At 43.1% G+C, this 26,557-nt stretch overlaps 1 protein-coding gene and 1 non-coding gene across 2 annotated transcripts in view; both read left to right on the top strand.

Moving 5' to 3' along the window:
* The window catches only part of RNF150 (ring finger protein 150), a 286,828-nt gene extending 271,013 nt beyond the window's left edge, over positions 1 to 15,815 (top strand). The window contains exon 8 of the transcript XR_009540245.1: positions 15,680 to 15,815. The gene's annotated coding sequence lies outside the window, so the exon portion shown is untranslated. The remainder of the gene's footprint in view (positions 1 to 15,679) is intronic.
* A 794-nt stretch (positions 15,816 to 16,609) lies between these two features.
* On the top strand, positions 16,610 to 16,743 carry LOC132520120 (small nucleolar RNA SNORA17). Its single transcript, XR_009540484.1, has one exon. It is a non-coding gene; the product is annotated as a small nucleolar RNA SNORA17 (small nucleolar RNA).
* The last annotated feature ends 9,814 nt before the right edge of the window (positions 16,744 to 26,557 follow it).

The following is a 26,557-nucleotide window of genomic DNA, read 5'->3' as shown; positions in this document are numbered from 1 at the left end:
CTAGCAGACTGCCTTTGAACTTGGACTGCAACTCTTCCCTGAGATTCCAGCCCGCCAGCCTCCTCTGCAGATTTTGGTCTTTCCAAGCCTCCAGAACTGTGGGAGCCAATTCCTCAAAATCAATCTCTCTCTCTCTCCCTCTCTCATATATAGACATAGATATATAAAAACATATGCTGTTAGTTCTGTTTCTCTGTAAAACGCTGACTAATCACCCATCTTGCCCTGTTCCAAACGTTCCCCTTCTGGTTATGAGGTTTAGAAAAACATCATTCATGTTCAGTTTAGGGCAAAAAAAAAACACCATTAAAATAGGAAAAAAAAAATGTAGGATGCTTTGTAAGATAAAGGTGAAATTCTTAACAAAATCCAACAATTATGATAATCTATGTTTTTTAATTTAATATAGCATTAAATCTCAGAAGAAAAATAGCAGAAGAAAAAATAAAGAAAAAATTTAAAAAGAAACATAACAGAGGGTAAAATAAGAAAAAGAAAACAAACCAAAAACACCACCAAAAAAACAAAACAAAAGAAAATCGCCATGGAGGGACCTAATTGAAAGCTTACACAAGGTCTGCTGAGCTAGCCTGGTGTCCTACCTCTGAATGGCTCCTCATAACCGAGGCACGGAGGTGTGACAGGAGAGGAAAGGCACCCTCCTAAGTCAACAAGTCATTTCCAAGAACCAGTTTTGGGCCCAGCACTGGCCTGGACCTGCCCATGGAGAACACAGTGCAAGGAAGCTGTTCACTCAAGTCTTCTCAAGGACGAGGCTCACCACCTGAAGCGATGGGTCTAAGACAAGTTACGAGGGTGTGTGATGTGGGAGAGATGCCAAGTCCCACAGGAGTGTAGAGAAAGGAGGGGAGAAGCCCCTGGCCCGGGGCCACAGAGGCCGCTTTCTTAGAAGAGTCGGCACCGAGCTGTGCCTTGAACAATGGGTTGGGTTCAACTGTGAGGAGAAGAGCCACTTTCCTGTGCAGCAGAAATTCACACAACATTGTAAATCAACTCTACTATACTTCAACAAATTAAAAAAATATAATACTAGCCACCTCACAATGTTATTGTTAAGGGTACATAGCACAAGGTATATAAAACACCAAGCCCGGCACTCGGCACAGGGAACTGATCAACAAGTGTTGATCGTTATTAGCTGTTATCTGCAGAGGAAAAGAACTGAAACCTCTAGGAGGAACTGAACAGAACCAGTGGCAATGCTCTTCTGATGAATTGTTTATGACCCTGTGACTAAGTAGAGGAGTTTGAGAAATAACCTCCTCAGTTATGCAAATGTTCCTTCACAAACATCCGAGTTATTCCAGGAAGCAGGGGAAAACAACTCCCAATTAGCAAGGACTGGACACCTGAGCAGGAAACTAAACCAAGGGAAAAAGCAAATATATCTTAAAATGCCAATAAACAGTATCTGCAATAATGCAAAATGAATTTATGAGCATCTCCATGAAGTGGGGGAGAAATCCTAAAAAGTGTCTAGCAAGCAGGAGGTTCTACAGGCAATTAATTGTCCTGTGCCCTTTAATTTAGGCCATGTTTAATGTCAGCAGTGGACTGTTTAGTAAGTGTGCCCTCCATTGTTTGAGTTTAGAAAACATGACATTTGTAAGTTCCTACAAGGTCAGTTCCTCTGTCCTATTTTTCCCCTAAGGCCTTTAAGTTACCCAACCACAGAATTTCTTTCTATATCATTTTTAGGCTAAGTTTCAGGAAATTAACTTTTAAGTTTGGGGGAGGAAATTCTGTTCTATTATTGGTTACTACCCAAGTGATTGTTTATTCCCAGTGCATTTAGCTGCCACCAGTTACACTTAAGTAATAGGGAACCCTATTTCTATCTACAATCTTCCCTTTGCCAATATCTGTAAGGCCAACTGGCCGGAGGCAGGGGAACACAATCAGATTCACAGGTTGCATCAGACCGAAATTCTCCGGTCCACCCAGTTCCAGAAACTGCCCTGGAGACATTGCGGACCACCCAGTTCCAGGAACTGACCTGGGGACTTTGAACCCAGCCCAGCCTTCCCGCCTTTCCAGGGGCAGGACCAACGGTCCCCCAGGATACCCGAGAAGACCACCAAATAAGGAATACCCTGCGCCCTCCCAGATTCACCACACCCCTTTCCCTTCTTCCCCTATAAAATCTTGCCCAACTTGCCCGGGTGCGACTTCTCTGGCCCCTTTCTCTCGGACCAGTGAACCTCGCCCGGGAGCGCTCCCTAATGAAGCTCACTTGAAGCTTTCCTCTGTTTCGCGGTGCCATTTGTTAAGATCCGACCTTACAATATCAATGTCTGGCCTTTGGCCTTTGCACTATGCTAATAGCTCTCAGCATCATCTTTGGTCTTAAATAGGCAGTAGCCCCCATCTTCACTTCCCAGCTATACCTGCAGGTAGGTGGATATTCTACTACCACTCAGGCACACCATGACCCAGACTGAACCTCCCAGCCTCTTTGCTCACCAGCCCACCTCCTATGCCACCGAGGTCTCCAGTCTCCAGGTGGGAAATCAGGACAGCCACATACGACTGTTGACTGGACAGGAGAACCTGTCCTATGGGGGCTGCAAGCCAGCCTGGTGCCCAGAGGGGTGGCTTTATCCAGCCCTCATAAAAGCACTGCCCAGGTTGTAGTGGGCCTGCAGGACGATTGCAAATATCCTTAACGATGGAGCCCCCCTTTTTTGTGTGTCGCATGCAATTGGTTGCCGAGTCCTGGAAATTATACTTTCTTGTTAATTCCCACATCAGTACTTTCTGAAAAGCCCTGTTCAGACCCTCAGTACTTCCCACCCTAGACACAAAATTCTTAATCAAAGGGTATCTAAAGCACCTCTGAAATGAATATAATATTGTGAGTCAACTATACTTCATTAAAAAAAAAAAAAAAAAAAACCTAGAGAGTGTGAGCCAGTAGACCTGGGATGGGAGCCTGGGCTCTACAGGGGATTTGGATGCACGGCTCTGGTTGAAAACTACCATGTTCAGCCCTCAGTCACCCCCCAACCCACAGCTGACAGTTCATCTTCACTGTGGAGATGAAGCTGCTCCCTTGACCTTAAGGATGACGTTTAGAATCCGAAGAATACTAAGCCAATACTCTTTTCTCTCAAAGATCACAGAAAGTAAGAATAATGAGGCAGTTGGAGAAAGTCTTGCTCTAATACTTTAATTAGGAGCTTGGTTGACCTTCTCGGTTGCCTAGGCATTTGCTTCTGAAGCTCCTCTCCATCCTTGCCATCACCATGCTCCATCACCTGGACCTCTGCGATAACTTCTAACTGGTCTCCCTGCCTTCCATTTTGCTTCTTACAAGCCATTCTCTGCATGGCAGCAAGTGAAATGATTTTGGATGTAAATCCTATCAAGACGCTAACCTTGTTTAATATCCCCCAGTGCTTTCCTAGTGCCTTGGGACAAAGTCCTACTCTTAACACATGTCCCTCTCAAAGCTGGCCCTTCCCTAATCCCCCAGCCTCTCCGTGGCCTTTCTCCCTCTTGTGCCGAAGCTGAAGAACTTGATGAAGTTGTATTAGTTTTGTGCTTCTTATGTGTGCACCTCCAACACACTGTCTCCCACCTAGGACACTCTCTCTAACCTCTCCACCACTCCATCCCTCTTCCATCTGACTTCACCACCACTCAGCTTTCAGCGTTCAACCATAAACACTTCCCAAGTCTCTCTTGACCTTTCTTTAGAATCCACCCCTTTACCGTATGCTTAGATGGCATTCCTACCTTTCTTATCACTGTATCATATTAATGGCTCCTTCAGCGTCTGTCTCCCCCACTAGATGCAAACTCGTTGAGGGCAGGCATCGTGTGTAAGTTTACCAGCACTCTATCACCATGCCTGAGGGTGACACGTGGCTAGAGGGTTGAATACATATTTACTAAAATAAAATGTTGTGATCAGCAGAGAAGTAAAATATAGTGGTCAGCTCTACTATGTGAAACAATTAAAGGAAGAGTGTGACATGTATTGAGCCACTCCTCGGTGCGAGACCTTTTGCAAGGGCCTTAGAAAACAAAAGGAACAAGATGAGTTCTCTGATCTCCAGGAGCTGACAATTTAATGGAGGAAATCTATGAGTAAATGAGTAATTATAATCTAATTCTAAAGTCACTTGAGTAGAGGTCAGAAAAAGTGCTTATGGTTTTAATATCAACTCTGGAAGAAGCAGTGGTCTAAATGTCCAAAACAACGATTCTCGAAGATTGTTCCAAATTGTTGCATAGCCTTTCATTTTTATCCATAAGGGCTGCCTGCGTTCCTTTACCAGTTCCACTATTTTTCAGCTGTGTAACTTGAAGTAAGTTACTTAACTTCACTGTGCTTCAGATTCATAATTCCTATTAATGCACTGTGGTATTTAGCACAGTGCTTGCCACATAGGAAGGGCTCAAAAATGTGTTTTCATCATTATTATTATCAAGACTTCCTAGTTACAGTAAGCCTCCAAGTATTCATAAAATCAGTGTTCGTAGTGAAAATTAGCATAGTCTACAGTGCACTAAGGACTGTAATTCAGTAGACTGCTTGCTACATAATACTTGTTAACGTATCAAATTTCCTCTTGCTCATGCACCCCCATAAGTGTGGGTTGGAATTCCTGATGCTTTCAGGAAGCACGTCTTATCATCAGTGTTATTCTGAGATGGCTGTATTTTCTATTATGACACTTTTTCGTTCATGTAGCTACCAAGTCCCATTAGTTTAGCTTCATTGCTATCCACATAGTTTATTGTTGGTCATCTAATTAACTGAGGTTTGTTAAACAGTTGCATCAACTTTTTTTTTGCTTATAACTTCCCTGTAAATATACTTTAAGGTAGGTAGACAGGGCATTTCAAATTTAAATGATTCTACTTCTATTGTAAACACAAATGGACAGACAATCCTTCCACCTCTCCTTTCCCTCTCAGTTGCTCTAATAATATTTCACTGCTATTACTGGAATAACTAAATTCTTTTACTAGCAGAAAATTAAGTGGATGACGTAGGTGGGCCAAAGGGTCTCTTGCACTGCGACGAGCTGGGGCTACTCTGTTGCAGTGTGTGGGCTTCTCATTGCCGTGGCTTCTCTTGTTGCAGAGCGTGGGTCTAGGTACGCAGGCTTCGGTAGTTGTGGCTCTTGGGCTCTAGAGCACAGGCTCAGTAGTTGTAGCACACGGGCTTTGTTAGTAACCCCCGATCGATGCAACTAGAAAAAAGCCTGCATGCAGCAACAAAGACCCAACGCAGCCAAAAAAAAAAGGACTGAGTCAAAAATCTTTAAGGTGAGAAAAAAATGGTTACACACACACACACACACACACACACACACACACACACTTAAAACATGTCCAGCACACAGAATGCACTATATAAGTATTACTATTATTATTTAGCACAAAATTTTTTGAACTTTTTTAAAAAAATTGCAGTATAGTTGATTTACAAAAGTTTTCTAGTTGATTTAAAAGTTCTAGACTTAAAAAAAAAAAAGGCATCCTTTCTGTGGTAGGCTGAATAATGACCCCAAAGATAATCCAGGTCATAATCCCTGTATTCTGTGAATATTATAGAGGAAGGGGCTTTTGTAGATGTGATTAAATTTAATATCTTGTGATGGAGAGATTATCCTGGAACATTCAGGTGGGCTGTAAATGCAATCACAAGTGTCGTTCTGAGAGGGAGGCAGAGGAAGATTTGACAGAGAAGAGAAACTAGGAGATGTGATGATGACAAAAGCAAGATTTGAAGATGTTAAATTGCTGGCTTTGAAGAACAAGGAAGAGGCCATGGACCAAGAAATGCCAGCAGCCACCAAAAAACTGCAAAAGGCAAGGAAACATTCTCTCCCCTAGAGACTCCAGAGGGAGCACAGCCCTGTGGTACCTTCACTTTAGCCCAGAGAAACTGATACTGAACTTCTGGCCTCCAGAACTATGAGAACTACCACACTAAACGTGTGACATGTTCAGGCGCCAAGTTCGTGATGGTTTGTTACAGCAGCCATAGGAAACTAATGCATGGTGTTTTTTTTCTTTAAATTAAATCTTTTAAAAATATTTTATTATGTCTTACTGGTAACAACCACAAAACTTTTAAAAATTAATGGAAGCAAGATTGAGCTGTGAGAAGAAAATTCAGAACAGGCCTCAAATTGGAAAAAAATCTACTCTTTCCTCTTTCTCTATAAAGGTCCTAGAAATACTGGGGGGAAAAGTCTCGAATTACAGTAAATGCTCTTTGGAGGGCTCAAGGTGGAGGAAGCAATGCAACTTTTTACTCCAAGAGGCATATACTTGTGTTTCTTTTTTTTAATCTCATAGTTTCTTTCTTTTTTTTAAAATTTTATTTATTTATTTTTGGCTGCATTGTGTCTTTGTTGCGCGTGGGCTTTCTCTAGTTGCAGCGAGCGGGGGCTACTCTTCATTGTGGTGCAGGGGCTTCTCATTGCGGTGGCTTCTCTTGTTGTGGAGCACGGGCTCTAGGCATGCAGGCTTCAGTAGTTGTGGCATGGGGGCTCAGTAGTTGTGGCTCACGGGTTTAGTTGCTCTGCAGTATGTGGGATCTTCCCGGACCAGGGTTCGAACCTGTGTCCCCTGCATTGGCAGGCGGATTCTTAACAACTGTGCCCTGTACTTGTGTTTCTGAGGTAAGACTAGTTTACACACTATAGAAGAATTTCATAGACTATAAGGGCTACACTTTCTTATTTTATTACGTTTTAAATTTCAGCTTTATTGAGGTATAACTGACATATAAAATTGTTAGTCCAAGTGTACATTGTGGTGATATGATATATATATATATATATATGTTATGAAAGAATACCTCCATCTAGTTAACTAACATATCCATCACCTCACATATTTGTCTTTTTTCTTTTCTTTTCTTTTTCCCCTATGGTGAGAGCATTTAAGTTCTGCCTCCTTAGCAAATTTCAATTATACAATACAGTTTTATCAACTACAGTCACCATGCTTTATATGACAGTCTGAGACCTTATTCACCTGATAGCTGAAGGTTTGTACCCTTTTACCAACTTCTCCCTATTTACCTGCCTCCCAACCCCTGGCAACCACTTTTCTGTTTTCTCATAGAATACTTTTATTTCAATATAAATAAAAAGTGTATATGCCTAATCTCTTTTTTTTTTTTTTTTTTTTTTTTTTGCGTTATGTGGGCCTCTCACTGTCGTGGCCTCTCTCGTTGCAGAGCACAGGCTCCGGACGTGCTGGCTCAGCGGCCATGGCTTATGGGCCTAGCCGCTCCGCGGCATGTGGGATCTTCCCGGACCGGGGCACGAACCCGTGTCCCCTGCATCGGCAGGTGGACTCTCAACCACTGCGCCACCAGGGAAGCCCTATGCCTAATATCTTTAAAGTACTACTGCATCCTATTATATAATTTGAACCTCACAACATAGAGTGAATAGTGTACCCATTCTACAGATGAGGAACTGATTTTTACCAAAAGGAAAAAAGTGATGTGACTTGCATCACGGAGCTAGCGGGAGGTGGCTGGAAGTCTGCTTCTGCTGAAACACTCAAGAACATGCCCAAAAGACGTGTGTGTGCTCCTGTCCAGGGAGGAAGAGCACCTAATCTTACAGCGAAGAGGAAGGAAGTAGGAGTGCCTAAGCGGGGGCAGGGTTGCCAGAGACAGATTTTTCACTTCCACATTCTGCAGGTTGATGCAAGTGAGGTGAAGCCTACAGGGCAGGCATAAAATAAAATGGAGATGTTCTGCTGGCTGAAGAGCCACCCCACTCCTGGTCCCCCGCCTCCCGCATCTGCACCCCAGCGTAAAGTGGAACCGATGTGCACCTTTTCTGTGTCCTAAGAAAGGAACGGGAACTAACCTTGATTGGGTGCACACTGTGTGCTGGAACATGGCAGGAGTTTTTTTACTTTGTTCTCAAGGACCAGGTTTCATCACAGCAGCTGTTTGAAAATTCAGGTCTGGAACCTGAAATTCTGAGTTTGGTAACCATTAGCATAGAAGGAAAACTTAACACCGTGAAATCTCTTTTAAGAGAGGAAAGCAGGGTAATATAGTGTCAAATGGCTGGGGAGAAGTGAAAAATGATGATGCGGGGAAGGTTCGGAGTGTATCATAAAACCAGAGAGCCCCAAAGTCCAGCTGTTCTACGATGTGGTGTACAGTGGGGTAAGCGGATGTCTTCATAGTCAGATAGTCTGAGTTCAGATAGTCAGACGTTCATTCATCTTATCAATATTTATTGGGTACCTACTACGTGCAAGTCTCTACATTCATGGTGTTTACATTCAGGTGGAGAAAGACAGATAACAAACAGATGAAGGAGCAGATCTTGCTGTGAATTCATTCATTCTTCCAACAGATATTGCAGTTATTTATTCCAGTTATCTAGGAGGTCAGAAAGGTAAGGAAGCCCAGACAGTGCAGAGATACTGGCCCACTGGGAGGGCTCTGGCTCTTACGAAGTGAGATAGAAGCCTATTGGTGGGTTTTGAGCAGACGACTGATGTGATCTGACTAATATTCTAAGAGGATCACTTTGGCTGCTCTGTGGGGGAACAAAGAGACTTGGGCCAGAAGCAGGGAGATCAGTTAGGAGATTCTTGCAATAATCCAGGTGAGAAGCAAAGGTGAGTAGGACAAGAGGCAGGGGTAGAGGCTGTGAGAAGTGGTTGAAGCCAGGATATCTGCTGCAGGTAGAGAGTACGATTTGCTGACAGTTTGGGTAGGAAGTGTGAGAGAAGGAAAGACGTGAAAAGTGACTCTAAGGTTTTTCTTCAAGGGATCAGAAGAATAGGGCTGCCATTAACTGAAATGAGGAAGACTGCAGGAACAGCACATTGGGGTAAGGCAGGATCTGAGGGATCTGAGCTCCCTTTGGGGTAGAACCTCAGGGAGTTTGAGGAAGCTGACTGACAGCCAAGTGGAGATATTAAGTTGCCAGTCACAGGGTGGAGTTGGGGGCAGAAGTCCTGGCTGAAAAAATTATCTCTAAGGGCTTCCCTGGTGGCGCAGTGGTTGAGAGTCCGCGTGCCGATGCAGGGGACGCGGGTTCGTGCTCCGGGAAGATCCCACATGCCGCGGAGCGGCTGGGCCCGTGAGCCATGGCCACTGAGCCTGCGCGTCCAGAGCCTGTGCTCCGCAACGGGAGAGGCCACAACAGTGAGAGGACTGCGTCCCGCAAAAAAAAAAAAAGAAAATTGGCAAGTGTTGGGGATGCCATTATAGATAGGAGAATTAAAGAAGACCTTATCGAAAAGCTGATATTTGAACTGAGACCTGGGTGAAGGGAGGGAGAAATCCACGTGTTATCTGAGGGAAGATGAGTCTAGGCCGAGGGACCAGCATGTGCTCAGGTCTCAGAAGAGAGTGTACTTGGCTAGAAGAGAGTGTACTTGGCTTTAGGAGCAAGAGCCAGAAGTTCAGTGCGGTGACCAAGAGACCACCTGGGCTCTGAAAAAGAGAGTGAGAGAGGGCCCACCTGGTAAGGGTATAAAATCAGAGAGGTGGGAAGGGATCACACCATGAGTTCAAGTCCTTGCTCTGTCACTTGGGTAAATTACTTACCTTCTCCCAGGTCCGTCTTCTTTATAAATAACGGTAGTAACAGAACCTACCCACACAGGATCTTGAGAGGATTAAATGAGATAATGTTTATAAAGTGTTTAACACAGTGCCTGTAACATAGTTAACACTTACCAAGTGTTTACTATACACTTCTTTAAATGTCCTACAATATTTCCTGGAGGTACTTAGGGTTTGTGGTTGAAGAATGTTGTCCCACATGGAAGTTTGGATTTTGTGATTGGTGTTACACTCCTCAGTCTCTGTTTTGCTGGTCTGGTTGGTAGAGATGCCCATCTTGTAGTTTATCCCTTTTTTTTTTTTATAGTCACTTTTTCTTTTAAATTTATTTATTTGTTTTGGGGCTGGGTTGGGTCTTCACTGATGCGCGTGGGCTTTCTCTAGTTGCGGCTAGCGGGGACTACCTTGCAGTGCACGGGCTTCTCATTGCAATGGCTTCTCTTGTTGTGGAGCACAGGCTCTAGGCGCGCGGGCTTCAGTAGTCGTGGCGTGGGGGCTCAGTAGTTGTGGCTCACAGGCTTAGTTGCTCCGCGGCATGTGGGATCTTCGTGGACCAGGGCTCGAACCCGTGTCCTCTGCATTGGCAGGCGAATTCTTAACCACTGCACCACCAGGGAAGTCCCTGGTAGCTTATCCTTGACAACCACAGTGGTGAATGGGCATGTTGGTATAGACAGAGAAATCTGGGAGATCCACAATCACTAAACTGAATTGCAGATGGGTGACAGGATACTCACCCAACCCCTCCAGCTTCTCAATGATAACTCTGGGCTTTCCCTTCTGCAAGGGGCCACATTAGGGCAGGCAAGACGTCCAGTCAAGTCATCCCACCCATGTTCTGGTTCTCACTAAATCACTTCTGGCCTCAATTGACAATATCAGCTGTCACACTGACACTCGAGTGGAGCAGTGACCTTGGAATATCCTACCCTGGGCCTTCCTTCAATTCTCCTGAACTGGCATGGAAAGGGGATGGTTAGAGCTCAGAAGGTTTACTCTAGCTAAGTAGAGATGTAAGCAGATAGGGTAGGGGGTCCCTGGAGAAAGAGAACCAGGCATGGCTTTCTCAACAGAAGAGAAGGCATTTTTGGCCTAAGCCATTTTGTGATCTGGGCCTGGGCACAAGGCTTGCCCTTGAAAAGGTCTCAGTTATTAACATCTTAAGGGAACAAAAGAATGCAGAAACAAAGGACTGTTATCAGGCAAGACAAGTAACAATAGTAAAGATAATATATCAGTTGTAAAGACTCCCAGTTCTGTTGCAATGGTAAAGATTAGCCTGAAGTGCTCAACCACCAGGACAGCTGGAACCTAAGGGATGATGACATTGGCATTTCCTTTTTTTTTTTAAATTTATTTATTTTAATTTATTATTTTTGGCTGTTTTGCGTCTTCCTTGCTGTGCACGGGCTTTCTCTAGTTGCGGTGCGCAGGCTTTCTCATTGCAGTGGCTTCTCTTGTTGCCGAGCACAGGCTCTAGAGCACGTAGGCTTCAGTAGATGTAGCACGTGGGCTCAGTAGTTGTGGCTCGTGGGCTCTAGAGCGCAGGCTCAGTAGTTGTGGTGCACGGGCTTAGTTGCTCCACGGCACGTAGGATCTTCCCAGAGCAGGGCTCGAACCCTCGTCCCCTGATTTAGCAGTCAGATTCTTAACCACTGCACCACCAGGGAAGCCCAAAATTGACCTTTTCTGACCCTCATAACTTCAGTCAACGAATGCCTGGACTCCGTCAACTGACAAGCCCTTTCATTAATATGCATGTACCCCCTTAGCTTAAAACTTCCCGAATTTTGCTATTCGGAGAGACACTGATTTGGAAAATATCCCCGGGGTTCTTCTTACCTGTTGCAATTAGTAAAGCCTACCTTCTCCTGATCTTTGGCTTGGTTGTGTCACCAAAACATAAATGCAGTTTTTTAGATAACAGAGCTATCTCGGGAAAATGCATTTCATGTCATACATCAACTATAATTTAAGACCTCCAGTGTAATATTTTGGTTACACCCTGTTACAAAAAGGATAAGCAGGAAGAACAGAAAAGGTTGAGGAAAGGAGAAAAGAAACAGCAAAGAGAAAATGAATTTTTATTGTCCTACCCAACATTTGAGTCAATCATTCAGAAAGAAATCAGATAATATGCTAATGATTATAATCTAGCCAAGGTCTATCACACACCCTCTATTATGCTTCAGATTCATCCTCTTAACCAGATTTATCCTCTGCCAGGAGAATCTGACCATTGCTCTTCCAATATTCAGTGAAAAAGAAAGATGAAAACCTGGGAGGAATGATAACAAGTCAAGGGCACATGGAGGTCAGGAGAAGCTGAATGCCAACAACACCCTGACCGTCAAGGATAAACAAAGCTGGAATCTAGTTAGAGCAGTAAGGGTAGATTTTATTCAATAGTAACTATTGCAATAGGGAAAAGAGTCCAGTGTGAACTGACTTCAACTTGGCTGAAACAAAAGGCTGGAGACCTTTCCAGACTGACGTGTGCTCAGGAAATGCACTGGGGGCTGGGAAGGGGGTTGGTCCACATGACTAGGCCATCTGGGGCTGTCTATTGGTGCTTACACAGAGGAGGAACAAACTTCTCCAGGAGGCCGTGATATCAGTTAGGAAAGATAGCCAGGAGCCCGGGAGCAGACTGTGACCTTATCTCCTTGAATGTTTGCATCTCAAAGAGACAGCCCTCAGGTCCTTGAAAAGTCAATTCTGAGTGGTAGGAGATTCGTGTCTCAAAGGGGCAGAGAAAGCATTTATAATTGCAAGCTTTCTAAAGTAACTGCTCAGTGGGAGGGCTCAGCAGCCTACCGCCCTATTCCCACTTTGGGCTGGAACAGACAGTAAATTCTCCTGGCAACACTGAGCTTTTTCAAGCAGCAATTTTAAGGGGGAGCTGGAGTTACCCTCGGGATGTGGTCTTGAGCTGCTGGAAACTAAGCCAGTGTCTGTTCAAGTCTCATAGTGGGTGTGGGCCAGGGGGCAGGGTGGGGTGTGGGTTTGGGGGGCAGTCTGCATTTTTATAGACCAAGTTTGGGGTTTAGTCGAGAAGCTGTCTCAGAGGAGACTGACTAGAGTTTGATCAAGGAGAGTCTTTGTTGCGACCCAGCCACAGAGTTTCCAAAGCTTTGATTTCCTCTCTTTAAGCCTATGATTTTATACAGTGGTCTTGTGAGGAAAACATAAATAGATATTAAGCGGAAGGAAGGGATTAATTTTAAAAAAGAGAGAGAATAAGAGGAACTGGGAAAAACACCTCTGAATACATGTCTTGCCCTGTGGTGAATGTGAATTGGGTTCTAAGTCAGGAATCTGACTGCTCCCTGCAGCCCTTCCAGCTCTGAGACTCCCTGGCAGCTTTCAGTCTTTCATTCTACAAGGGTACAGAGTGTATTTCAGAAGACAGAGTGGCTCCAGTGCCCTCAAGTTGACCCAAACTGTGATCCACAGACCCAGTGGACCTATCTGGATGTTCAGCAGTGTTTCTCCGAGAAAGCTTTAGTTCCTTCTGTTACCGCTTCCTTCATTCCACAGCTCAGAGACCTCAGTGAATTTCAAATTCCCTCCATAAACTTAAAGAAGACGGTGGCACTGCCCAAGCTGGGCACCAGAAGCCAGAGCAGAGTGCCACAGTGGATTGGAATTGGCCTGAGGCCAAGATAATGAAACAGGAGGGAAGGGGGCAGGGCACAACCTTTAAAAGACATAGCCTATGACAAAAATTGGTTAGAACCAACTAGGTCCAAGATGACGGAAGATTCGACTTCCAGTAGACCTTGAGCCTCATTATACACTCATTGTAATACATTAGCATATGCGAAATGACACACCTACCAGTGCCATGACAGTTCTGAGGCTGACCATAAAAGGCCAAAAAAAAGTGGGCAGTGGCCCAATTCCTGGAAATCCCCACGCCTTCCCCAATAGAGTTGGAATAATCTTCCCACTCGTTAGCTTATGGAATTACCCCGCCTGTAAAAACTAACCACCCTATGTTTCGGGGCCTCTCACCTTCTGAGATGGCCCACACTCTGTCTATGGAGTGTATTTCTCTCTAAATAAATCCACTTCTTACTTTGTCTCTCACTGAATTCTTTCTGCGACAAGACATAAAGAACCTGAGGTTCATTAAGTCCTGAGACCAGGTGTGTGATCACAATTAAAAGACAGTGGGTTCAATAGAGACACAGATGTAGAGAACAAACTTATGGACACCAAGGGGGGAAAGCGGCAGGGGTGGGGGTGGGGGTGGGATGAATTGGGAGATTGGGATTGACATGTATACACTAATATGTGTAAAATGGATAACTAATAAGAACTTGCTGTATAAAAAAAATAAAATAAAATTCAACAACAGGGCTTCCCTGGTGGCGCAGTGGTTGAGAATCTGCCTGCCAATGCAGGGGACACGGGTTCGAGCCCTGGTCTGGGAAGATCCCACATGCCATGGAGCAACTGGGCCCGTGAGCCACAACTGCTGAGCCTGCGCGTCTGGAGCCTGTGCTCCGCAACAAGAGAGGCCGCGACAGTGAGAGGCCCGCACCCCGCGATGAAGAGTGGCCCCCACTTGCTGCAACTAGAGAAAGCCCTCGCACAGAAACGAAGACCCAACACAGCCAAAAATAAATAAATAAATAAATAAATAATTTTTTTTAAAAAGTCCTAAAATATAAAGTTTAAAAAACAAAATTCAACAACAACAAAAAATACAGTGAGTTCAAGTCCCAATCTGGGTTGCATGGTTTCAGTAACACGTAAGAAAGAAGGAGCGAGAACCCGTTCAAAACAAACTCTGGGTAAAGAACGCAAGAAAGAAGGAACAGGCATCTTGAAAAATGGGAAAATCCCCCTGGGGCTGTTGAGTTAGAGGAAGAGGCATCTAACCAGCAGGAGAGCACAGAGGCTGGGAAAAAAGCCTTTCAAGGTACCTAGCACGCTCTTAAAGTAATCACAATAAAACTCAGATAAAAACTCAAAGAGCTGTTAGAAGGAAAAGCGAAGTATCATCCAGCAAATCTTCTAAGTAACACAATTTAGGTTTTTTTTTAGAGATTTTTTTTTTTTTTTTCTGACTCTGGTTACAGATTCTGGTTTTCAATTCACTCAAATATATTCAATGTCAACACAAACCAGTCTAGTCCCTCCTGGATCAGACCGTTTCCCAAAGTGAGTTCAATGGGATTTCTAGTTGAGTTGAATACCTGTGGTTACTGCAGAATTATAAAAGGTTTGTGTGTGGGACTTCCCTCATGGTCCAGTGGGTAAGACTCTGTGCTCCCAATGCAGGGGGCCCGGGTTCGATCCCTGGTCAGGGAACTAGATCCCACATGCATGCCGCAACTAAGTGTCCACAGGCCGCAACTAAGAGCCAGCGTGCCCCAACTAAAGATCCCGCATGCCACAACAAAGATCCAACATGCCGCAACTAAGACCCTTCACAGCCGAAATAAATAAATATTAAAAAAAAAGAAAAAAGTTCATGTGTGTTGCAAATCTCTGGATAGAAGATGGGCATTGTCTTTTCCAAACTCCATCTGAAGTATACTAAGAACTAAGTGCTAAGTGCATAGAATTACTATTCCAAGCATCACAGCTGAAGAAAGCTGTCATCCATATGCGCCCATGAGCCCATGTACTCATGCTGTAATTTATTTCCTCCTTTCATTTAAGGCAATGTCCTAATTCACTGCAGTGTGGAGAAACAGCCTCCTTAGAGAAAGATTGTAAAACATATGTGGAATCCAAAAAAATACAAACAAATGTATATGCAGAACAGAAATAGAATCACAGATATAGAAAATAAATAGTGGTTACCAGTGAGGAGAGGGAAGAGGGGAGGGACAACATAGGCACATGGGATTAAGAGACACAAACTACTATATATAAAATATGTAAGCAACAAAGATATATTGCACAGCACAGGGAAATACAGCCATTATTTTGTAATAACTTTTAATGGAATATAATCTGTAAATCAGACAGAGAAAGACAAATATCCTCTCGTGTTTGACTTGTTTATTTCCTCCCACCCCCCCCCCCTCCTTCCTAAATTTTCCTTCTTGTGCTCTCTCCTAGGGAGAGGGCTCTATCCTCTACCTTGGTTCCTTCAGTGTGGCACCTCCACTCAGCATTCCCAAAGCCTGGTAGCCAAGGAACAAGCAAAGAATCTTCAGGAGGATAGAAGGGAGGTGAGAGGAATGTTGTAAATGCGCTTAGATTTCTTTTTGCACTTTGACACACATAATCTCATTGTCTTTTCTGAGAGTGGATGGCCAGAAGGTACCAGAGCTATTAATGGAGCTTCTGCGAATGCCTGAGGCAGCAACAGAGGTAAGCTTTTTCCAGGTCCTACCAACCTGCCGGTTGAGGCCCCTGCAGTGCACAGAGAAGGGTGGGGAAGGGACAGCGGTCCCCCTCCCCCCTCTCCCTACTCCCTCATCCCCAGCTGCCCACAGACCAGAGCCTCATCCCAGGGAGGGAAAGGCCACTCCCCACCTATCATCTCTCGAGTCTCCACCAGCCTGGTGGGAGGAGAAGGCGCAGCAAGGATGTCTCCTCTGCAGCTGCTGTTCACACAGAACAGGAGGGTCCCTCTCCCGTCTCACCCTGGGTCTCCAGCTAAGGTGATGCTCCGCAAACCCAGGATATCCTGTCTGTTGCAGGAGGAGTAGGGGAGACAGGGTGGGAAGCAGGAACACTGAGATGAGATGGGGAAGAGCCAGTTCTAGACCCTCCTTTGCGCTCCATCCCTTCCAGAGCACCCATATACTAGAAACGAACTAGTCATTGCCAACAGTGTCCAGAAGCCATTTAGTTTAATCCTTTATTTATATTTTTTCTGACCTTTAGGGAATAATCTCACCCTATTTTATTTTACTATTTTGATATTTATAGGATCCTTTAAAGTAATCTTGAACATTAGAAAATACAGTGAAGGTAAACTTAAGTATTATAATTTAACTCCCTGGGGAATAGTCATTCTTTAACTTCTCAATACACTATTTGATTATCCTTATCAGGTCATTTAAAATTTGTTCTGCCCTGTCACGTTTGTGTCATTAGGTGGCAGAGAGAAGAGAGACTTGTCTACGCTCGGCGTTCTGGCCTGTGGACATCTGGATGATTGGTAGTCTGACACTTGACAGAAAAGGACTTCCCTGGTGGTGCAGTGGTTAAGAATCCGCCTGCCAATACAGGAGACACGGGTTCGAGCCCTGGTCCGGGAAGATGCCATATGCCACAGAGCAACTAAGCCCGTGCGCCACAACTACTGAAGCCTGCGCGCCCTAGATCCCGTGCTCCACAACAAGAGAAGCCACCACATTGAAAAGGCTGCACCACAACGAAGAGTAACCCCTGCTCGCCACAACTTGAGAAAGCCCATGCGCAGCAACAAAGACCCAATGCAGCCAAAAATAAAATAAATAAATAAATTTATAAAATAAATAAATAAATAAAATTTGTTTATCTATTTTCACTTTGGAAACAGAAAGTGCTGTCTTTAGAAAGGAGCAGATACCAGTCTATGTGCCAAACCTGGGTACGTGCCTTCTCTTTAATAGCTGGCCTTAAACAGGCCCTTTTCATACTTCAGAACAGATTGCCATGGTGATCTCGATAAAGACCTAACCCTAGTCAGATAGGAAATACTGAACTCTGCATTTTGAACCATTCAGGTGGCTTAGGAGATGCTCAATCAACTATCTCCAAAGAAAATCCATGGAAACCACTCAAATGATGTTGCCATTTTGTTTCCAAGATTATTGTCTCCATCTGAAGATTCTTCTATGTTCTCGGGCCAAACCTAAGTCATAATAGGCTGAGGGTCAGACCCAGAGAAGAGGTGGGCTGAGGAAAAGAAAAAAGTAGCGACGTCAAACAGAAATGGGGAAGTGCATTCCTGATTGTGGGTCTCTAGCGGCTCATTGGCTTTAGGGGTTGCCAAGCCAGGGACCTCACTCTTCAGATTCGTCAAAGTGGCAGGGGACCTGGGCTGGTCCTGGAAGAAGTCTCTTCATCCACAGCCATCATGGCTGACAGCTCCTTCAAAATTAAAGAGTCTTAGGAAGAGTAGCAATTCATAAGGAGAAGCATGAATGAATTTCTTTATGTTCTACTAAAAAAAAAAAAAAGAAAGACAACTGCCCTTATATTGACTGTCTTTTCTTATGAGTCTTCATTAGTTTGATAATTAAAGGTAACTTTTTAAAATTTAAGAACTAGTATTGAAAATGAGCTTAAACACAAACCCTATTCATCACTTTATTGTGATCAATAAGTACTTCATGAATTTGTCATTACAAGAGTGAGAGTTTCCATCTTTTTAAACTAATCTTTTTGCCATGTTCACAAATCTTGAGTTAAAGGATCCTCTAAGTATTATAAGATAGAGATGTCTTCATTTATTTTATGGTCCCTACCATTGGGCTTCAGAGTTTTGATCACAAATAAAGAGTACCCTAAACAAAATTCTGAGTTAATGAGGTTTCTTTCCACTGGGTGTGTTACACGTTGCAGACACTCCTGTTGTCACGATGCTGGTGGCCTTGGACTTGGGGACGACCAACCACACACTCAATGACACTCCTTACTGCAGCCCTGGTTTGCTCTTCAGAGACATCACAAAGGCATGGTACCCTCCCCTTCGCACTCATCCCCACGCCAACCCAAAAGAGGAACCAAAAGAGTTCTTGGTAGAAAAGAGACAGACCAGAGAGAGGATGCACAGTCCTGAATACCCTCATACACATACCTGTGTGTGCTGTACAGTGACTGGCCTCAAATCACAGTCCTAAAGACAAGATGTCTGTTCCATCTCTTGGATACTCAAAACCAAGCAGTAAATATATTTTGCAAACAGGGATACCTGCCATTTCACCAAACTACAATAATAGCTGACATTCACTAAGCTTTTCCTGTGTGCCCAGCACTGTTCAAAGTATGCTCTATGTGTCTCCAGAGAGGTTAAATAACTTGCCTAAACTGACACAACTAATAAGTGGTCTAGCTGTGATGTGAACATGAGCAGTGTTGCTCTAGAACCAGATGATTTTAATCTTTACACCAGTCTCCCTCCCTTAACTTCTCTTTACCTTGAATGTCTTCAAAATAACGACAGTACAACCTTATGATAAGGATGTTGTGAGGATCCAAATAAATAAATAAGAAAAACACTTGATACAGTGTCTAGTTCAGGGGAAAAGCTCAATGAGTGTGAGTTGGTAGGAATAGTGGATAACTTGCCCAAAGTCACAGGAGTGAATGGCTGAACTAGGACTCCAATCAGGGACCCTGCTCCCAGGGTCCACCCTTAACACTACTGGTCGTGCCACTCTGAGTCAGTGATGTCATAGGTAAAGTGCCCAGAACCAGGCTGGCACAGAACAAACACTCAGGAAATGCGAGTCACACTCCTGTCTCACGTCTCCCTCCTTCTTGCTGAGGGATGAACCAAGGCACAGAAACACTCTTGTTAAGGGAATGACCAACGTTGAAAGGAGAAGCTGATTCAAATTCCACCTCATACTTCCTTTCTCACGCTTACAAACGAGACCAAAAGTACAGTGTGTAAAACAGAAGGCACAATTTTTAAAAAATATATTGTGTATTTGGCTTCCTCTTTTACTTCCCTATTATCATCTTGCCCCATTGCATTAAAACTACCAGAAGGAACGGATCCCTCATCAGTCATGTTGTATCATCTGCCTCGTGTCAAAGAGGATGCTGAGATTAATCACATGCTCACAGTCTGCTTACGTGAGGCACACGGTACATTTCATTGTGCAATGAACAACAGTCATTCATGCTGTAAGCATGAACATTCAAGTTTCAGTTTTGAAGGAAGTTAGCAACCACCCAATATGTCTTTAGCAATATAATAGCGCACTTCTAGATTTTTCTCCTTAAGAAATCTTGTACTCTAGATATTACAGAAGACAATCTTCCAACTTTGTCCTCTGGTTTTTTCCCTGTGATGGAGTCACCTTTAAAATCATGAGGTGATCACTCTGGGCTTCTTGGCTTATCTAGACTGCAAATCAAACCTTAAATATAGTAGTGGTGACTACTAAATAGCAAAAGAAGTCAGTCTGGCTAAATGCTTTAAGCAATAAGTCAACTCAATCAAAAACATCAATTAAGCCAGATATTTATTTGAATCTATTTGTTGTTAGATTAACAAGAATGAGTTTATCAGGCTTCCCTGGTGGTGCAGTGGTTAAGAATCTGCCTGCCAATGCAGGGGACACAGGTTCAATCCCTGGTCCAGGAAGATCCCACATGCCGCGGAGCAACTAAGCCCATGCGCCACAACTACTGAGCCTGCGCTCTAGGGCCCGCAAGCCACAACTACTGAGCCCATGTGCCACAGCTACTGAAGCCCACGCGCCTAGAGCCCGTGCTCTGCAACAAGAGAAGCCACCGCAATGAGAAGCCTGTGCACCGCAACAAAGAGTATCCCCCGCTCACCGCAACTAGAGAAAAGCCCGCATGTAGCAACAAAGTCCCAACACAGCCAAAAATTAAAAAAATAAAATAAATGAAAAAAAAGAATGAGTTTATCAGTCAAAATAGCTGATCCACATGTAAACTCAAAAATTGTTTGAAAAAGATAATTTCATTCACTGCAAATATCCCTTCATAAGTTGTTGACATATTTTCAGGATAAATATGGGTTTTGCTACAATGTACATTTTAAGCATCATTAAAAGGCATGAAGTTGACTCTGCTCAGTTTAGGAATAAAATTTTATTTTATAAAGTATTAATTTTTGAAAGAAAACCAGATTTACCATTTGAGTTATTCATGGAACCTGATTATCCAGACTACACTTCATTTGATCAGTCTAACCTTTAGATTCTGTTGAAAGCAATGATAATTGACAGATAGTTTTTTAGCCAGGAGACCGTATTAGGCTGAACTCAGTACTGTTCAAGGTCACAGGATGTTCTAAAGGGAAAATAGCAATGACTGATTTAATTATTAAGAGTAGAATTAAAATAAGTCAGACAGAGAAAGACAAATACTGTGTGATATCACTTATATATGGAATCTAAAAATATACAACAAACAAAAAAGAAGCAGAAAAAAAAAAGAGTAGAACTAACCAAAGTTGGTACTTCCTCTTCTTACTCTTTAACAAAGTATACAGGTATGTCAGTTCTTAAACACTAAAAATGTTACACATACGGTCATACACAAAATTACATTTGCCAAGAGAAAGAAATCTAACTTCCACAAACTTACAAAAGATTTTCCAAATTTGCACAACTCAAGTTCAACATGCAACTTGCTATGCACTCAGATTGCCTAGCTGAAACCATTCAAAACAAAGTATTTTCATTATGCTCCTGTGGTACAGTAGGTCAGGCGGCATTTTTTGTAGGGTGCAGAGCAATGCTCTTCTTATCTGTGCTTTATTTAAATATAATATTCTCATAGATGCTTTGATTAAAGTACGGCATGCCACTGAAGACCACTGGTCAGCCCTTGGCATGAAGAACCATTTAGAGACTTGGTCCAGGTTCCTTTCCCCTAATCTCACCGACCTTAGTCCTGGCTGCCAACTGGCCTATTTTTTTTTTTTTTTTCTCCAGTTGCACCATGGAGCTTTTCCAGGGTCCAGAGCCTGCTAGAAAAGTCGGGTTCGGCTACATTTTTAATTCTCTGCAGTCAAGAACGTGTCCCTTGAAAGAAGGTGTGCCCTAGATTATAGAGCTAACCCTAAATCACACTCTGGGGGAAAATTCTCCTCTTTAGGAGCCAATCTTTGCATTACTTAGTCTTGTAAGGAGTCTGATCTTTTTGGACAGAACAGAGGAAATGCTTTTCGTGCTGAAAATGGGATCTTTGCTTTATTTGTTATTTTCCTCACAAAACCTTTGCTACCTGTCTCCCCCTTCCCTAGGAATAGCCTAAGATATTAAATATGTACTTGTCACAGTGCACAGTAATTACAGAAAGATGTTCCAAATCTCCTTTGCAAATGTCTAAATTCTCAAAAATTTTGACAGAACATATTTCCCTTACAATATGCAGTATAGTGAAAATTGTAATTTACTAACCTCAGGGACATATTAAGAGCTATTGCAACCAACAAAGACTTACTGTATAGCACAGGGAACTATACTCAATATCTTGTAATAACCTATAATGGAAAAGAATCTGAAAAGGAATATATATATACATCTGAATCACTTTGCTGTACCCCTGAAACTAACACAACATTGTAAACCAACTATACTTCAATAAAAATTTAAATTAAAAAAATAAATAAATAAAATTAAGACAACATAAAAAAAGAGCTATTGCAATCTCAATTTTGAGAAAAGAATAATAAAGAAGATTAAAGCCAATATAGGCTGAGATGTTGGGTTGTTGGTTATTCACTAGCTAAGAGTTAATTTTCTCTGATACTTGGGCATGGGCAGAAAGATGAATCACTGCTTTTCACGTGCTTTCCGTCAAAACAGTAAACTTTATTTTTTTTTAAAGTTTTTAAAATTATTTTATTTATTTTTGGCTGTGCTGGGTCTTCGTTGCTGTGCATGGGCTTTCTCTAGTTGCGGCGAGCGGGGGCTACTCTTCGTTGCAGTGAACGGGTTTCTCATGATGGTGGCTTATCTTGTTGCAGAGCACAGGCTCTAGGCACATGGGCTCAGTAATTGTGGCACGCGGGCTCAGTAGTTGTGGCTCGCAGGCTCTAGAGCGCAGGCTCAGTAGTTGTGGCACAAGGGCTTAGTTGCTCCGTGGCATGTGAGATCTTCCTGGATCAGGGCTCGAACCCGTGTCCCCTGCATTGGCAGGCAGATTCTTAATCACTGCGCTGCCAGGGAAGTCCCCACATATACTGTTCTGAATCTTGCTTTTTTTTTTTTACTTATTAACTTAAAACTCATTTCACAGTAGATGTGTATGTAGAGGGACCTCATATTTTTAAAACTTTGATTCCCATGATTTATAAGGATATAGTACAAATTATATAAACTGTCTTCCCGCTGAAAGGTCATTTAGGTTTTTTCAGTCTTTGTGCGTCAATAGAAATGATACCACAATAAAATGTACATTCATCTTTGTCACATATACAAGTATATGTGTGAGGTAAATTCTTGTAAATAAGATTCTGATTCAAAAGACATTTGCAATTTTAGATGCTTTATTTTTATTTTATAAATATAGTAGCAAAAGGATTCAAGTGGGAGTTTATCCCAGAAAATCTTTTGCAGTTAGTGAAATTAGGGTAAAACTAAGAACATTCAGAATACAACACACACAGTTGAGGTGATCTTGGTAGAGTGGTGGGACAGCAGTGATTGGAAAATGAAAGTAATTAACATGCACATGCTCTGTTGAGGGAGACTGAGGGGAAGCCTAGAAAAACATTTCTCAGTGGACTTCCTATGAAGTCAATGTGTCTTGGGTTTAACTTTGAAACAAATTTTAAAAGTTAAAAGTTGAAAATAAAAAGAAATTGCCAAGTGTAGCCATTCTTCCAACTTTTAGAGGGAGCAGGGGGCATTTAGTTGGCTACATCTCACCATTATGTCATTATCAAAGGTCCTTCCTAAACAACCTCCATGTGTCTAGATGCCATATGACTAACCGATTCCGGAACTTGAGATAGGGAATAATCCTAGAAGGCTGGGTCACCAGAAGTCAACTGATCTGCTGAGCAAGTTGGTCTTCTCTCTGTTATTACACATGGCCGTGGGACTCTTTTCCTCTTCCACCTTGCCTCTGGGGAAATTGTGTTGACTCAACTTTTCAGATTCTCCTTAGTTTCCACCTAGTAATAGAAGAGAAAGAGAATCAAAATAGTTGTATCTAAGACAGACCTCCAACTTTAATATCACAGAGCCCATGGCCTTTTCCTTCTTAGCACTTAATACGGTTGAATTTTATGTTTATCTTTTGAATAGTATTTGATTCCTACCTGTTGTAAGCTTCTTGTGGTACCAGCGGTGTTTGGTTTTCTTCAATATGCAATTCCAGCATCTTCCACAGCACCAGGCATCTAATAAGTGTTCACCAACAATTAGCGGATTAACGTGTAGGTTATAAGTAGAGTCTAACACACGAATACAGGATCGCAGAGGTAATTTGGGGCCCAGTGTACAACTGAGAGATGAGTTTAGATCATTTCATAAATCAGAGTCTGATGAAAAGGGATAAATTAATCCAGGGCTGAAGGCACGATACCTAGATCCCGCAGGTACCTTTAAATAAATCCATAAGAGAGAGAGACTCCAGCTGCAGTGCCCTTCTTAGATCTATACCAGTGGTTCCTGGAAGTGTGGTCCCTAGAGCAACAGCATCAATGTCACCTGGGGACTGGTTGGAAATGCAAATTCTCAGGCCTCAATCAGAAATTCTGGGACCAGTGTCTTTTAACAAGCCCTCCAGGTGGTTTGGACACACTAAAATTTGAGAACCACTGAGATACACAAATCTTATCACTTTAAAATAATAGAGGGAAAAAGACCAGTAAAAAGTCTCAGTTTCTTGATGGAAATATGAATGAAAAATGAAGGGAAGAACTGGAGACCAGAGCCTGCACAAGGTTTTTAGCTATTCAACAGTTCCCTGCTGGCATCTGAAGACTCGATTTTTTAAACTGTTAACCTGTTGCTGACATGACTGTGTTAATTCCCATTTCAACAGCTGTTTCCCTTAATTCAGAATACAACTCCTTGTATACGACAGTTTTCCTTCACACACCATTTTTTGGGGTATGTATATACCTGACTTGGGGAAAATTGTGGAAAAAAAGCCCACAGCTTTTTAATTTGTTTAAAAGAGACTTTCTGCCTGTTGCGTTTTGTGCTTTTTTTTTTTTTTTTTTTTTTTGCGGTACGCGGGCCTCTCACCGCTGCGGAGCACAGGTTCCGGACATGCAGGCTCAGCGGCCATGGCTCCCGGGCCCAGCCGCTCCGCGGCACGTGGGATCCTCCCAGACCGGGGCACGAGCCCGCGTCCCCTGCATCGGCAGGCGGACTCTCAACCACTGCGCCGCCACCAGGGAAGCCCGCGTTTTGTGCTTTTAACCAATTTAAGAAGCCAAAAGCATTCTTAGATTTCTCTTGTCTGTGTTTTCCACTGTTGATTTGTTTGTGCCCAATATTAACTGCCATTTTCTAAAATTTTTTTCAATAAAAGGTAAGAAGATGTGAAAAAAAAATTTTTTCCCTGCCGAAAACGCCTTGGAGAGGGTAGCCCCACCATATTTCCGTCTCCACCGTCATGTCATTTTTTTTTGTACAATCTCATTCGGAGCCTTGCGCATCTGCATGCAAAGATGATCTGAGAATAATTCCATCACTTAAAAAAATTTATTGAGATAGTACTGAGACAACTATAATATAGAATAGTGGTGATAATAGACAATATTTATAGGAAAAAAGTACATTATAATGAAGAGTGCAGGCTAGATTTAGGCTGCCTGGTTTTGAATTCTGACTCTACCACTTCCTAGCTGTGGGACTCCAGTCAAGTTACTTTACCTTTTTGTGACTTGGTTTCCTTATCCATAACACAGAGTTCATTAATAGTACATTGAGTTCCTACCTCACGGGATCACTGTGAGGATTTAGTGAACTAAAATGTATGGCCTTGGCACATAGTTCAATAAATATTGGAGCATATTGGCACATGCTCAATAAATATGAACCATATAACATGCAGAATGTCTGCATATATGCCTACACACACACACACACACACACACACACACACAAACCCAAAAGTCTTGTCCCCAGAGCCTCCTTGGGCTGAATCCCAGGTGGTGTTGTGACAGCAGATACAACAGAAGGAGAACATGGGCCTCTCATGTAAGTGAACCCTTGTACCTCAGTGAGAAGACGTCCCTATCCTGCTTTCTCCCAATTCCCTCATCAACACACACCCCCATCATGTTGAGCCAGTTGTAACTGGAAGTGGAGTTGTGCTATGTCGGTGTGGACAGGCTAACCTGAGGAGGGACAGAGAAGGATCCCCAAATGTCTGTCTTCCCTGTGTCCACTCCACCCCAAAACCAGGAAGGAAAAAAAGTTGCCGGCAGGCCTGGAAGGGTTGTTGTGACTGGGAGAAGGGGAAGTGGCATCAGAAGGATGTGGTGTGGCCAACTCCAGGGCTGGGTGTGGATCCAGCTACACAGCTCAGTGATACACCAGTGCCAAGGAGGCAGGTGGAAGCTAAGCCAGTCCTGGCTGAGAGTGTCTGATTGCCATTGAAGGGGCTTCCCTGACAAGAGGAAGGGTGTTCGGATGACGAGCAGTCAAAGAGACAAATGTTCACCCTGAGTATCAGCCATAGGAACCCTCGTCATGGAGGGAGATGAATTCCTTTGAAAGTACCACGTTGACAAAGCCACACTTGCCAAGAAAAATCTATCACAACAAATAGATTAGGGAAGAAACATTTAAAATGAAATGGCATTAAATGTTTATATTTTTAACTGTAAAAGGAAGTTCTAGAAGGCTTCAGTTTTCAAAACATGTTAGATTCATCAAAACACTGTGAGGCAGCTGGGCTAATAGATGGCCCTCCTGCTGCCTGAACCTGGGCCTTCACTGTTTAGGAAACACTGTCTGCATTGGCAGCTGCAGAGGGTAGATTACCACAAGTTTTACATAGGAGCCCTGCATCTCTTTTAAAGGGGGGAATTCAGAGTCATTTGCATTGTCCCCTGTTTCCCTTTCAAGTCTGAGCAAGTGCTAGGGTAACCACTGACCCTTTCATACATTCTCACAACTCTTTTCAGGGTCAATTCTACACATAGATAAGACCGTGGAACATAAACAGATCTTCCTCCACCCAGACTCGTCCTTGCACACTTGGAGAGAAAGAGCCCTTAACTGCGGTCCTGACCTTCAGTTAATTCTGCATACTAAAGAAGCATCACAGAAATCTTTGGAGTACAGATGCAAAGCCATGTTACCTCAAAATAACAGCCATGGG

The sequence above is a fragment of the Lagenorhynchus albirostris genome, chromosome 4 (assembly GCF_949774975.1).
Source record: "Lagenorhynchus albirostris chromosome 4, mLagAlb1.1, whole genome shotgun sequence".
Lineage (NCBI taxonomy): Eukaryota > Metazoa > Chordata > Mammalia > Artiodactyla > Delphinidae > Lagenorhynchus > Lagenorhynchus albirostris.
The sequence above is the reverse complement of the archived record's forward strand: the minus strand, read 5'-3'. Positions and strand labels throughout refer to the sequence as shown.